This window comes from Bison bison, unplaced genomic scaffold (assembly GCF_000754665.1).
Source record: "Bison bison bison isolate TAMUID 2011002044 unplaced genomic scaffold, Bison_UMD1.0 scf7180017864377, whole genome shotgun sequence".
Lineage (NCBI taxonomy): Eukaryota > Metazoa > Chordata > Mammalia > Artiodactyla > Bovidae > Bison > Bison bison.
Window position 1 is genome coordinate 425,135 of NW_011494949.1, and position 838 is coordinate 425,972.

The 838-nt window shown below is 68.5% G+C and overlaps 1 protein-coding gene across 1 annotated transcript in view; it reads right to left on the reverse strand.

Moving 5' to 3' along the window:
• Positions 1-838, reverse strand: part of SLC12A7 (solute carrier family 12 (potassium/chloride transporter), member 7) — a 34,240-nt gene that overhangs the window by 12,083 nt on the left and 21,319 nt on the right. The gene's annotated exons all lie outside the window — the stretch shown is intronic.

Genomic DNA, 838 nt, shown 5'->3' on the forward strand with positions numbered 1-838 from the left:
GCGGGCAGGCCCCCTCTATCCACGGTGGGGCCCCATCTAGCTCTGCTCACCCCCTGCACCCAACGCCCTGACCAGAGATCAGACCCGAGCTGGGCGGCCGGCTGAGTGGTCCTGGCTCCCGGTCTCACCGCCCCTAAAGGGAGGAGGCACCCCTTCCCTCCGTGAGACCAGACCTCAGGATGGGGAACATGGTCAGGTGAGTGGTCCTGGCGCTCGGGGACCACCGCCCCTAACGGCGGGGGGCACCCCTTCCCTCCGTGAGGCCTGACCTCAGGATGGGGAACACAGTCAGGTGAGTGGTCCTGGCGCTCAGGGACCACCGCCCCTAACGGGGGGGAGCACCCCTTCCCTCCGTGAGGCCTGACCTCAGGATGGGGAACATGGTCAGGTGAGTGGTCCCAGCTCCCGGTCTCACCGCCCCTAACGGGGGACACCCCTTCCCTCCGTGAGGCCAGACCTCCGGATGGGGAACATGGTCAGGTGAGTGGTCCCGGCTCCCGGTCTCACCGCCCCTAACGGGGGACACCCCTTCCCTCCGTGAGGCCAGACCTCCGGATGGGGAACATGGTCAGGTGAGTGGTCCCGGCTCCCGGTCTCACCGCCCCTAACGGGGGACACCCCTTCCCTCCGTGAGGCCAGACCTCCGGATGGGGAACATGGTCAGGTGAGTGGTCCCGGCTCCCGGTCTCACCGCCCCTAACGGGGGACACCCCTTCCCTCCGTGAGGCCAGACCTCCGGATGGGGAACATGGTCAGGTGAGTGGTCCCGGCTCCCGGTCTCACCGCCCCTAACGGGGGACACCCCTTCCCTCCGTGAGGCCAGACCTCCGGATGGGGA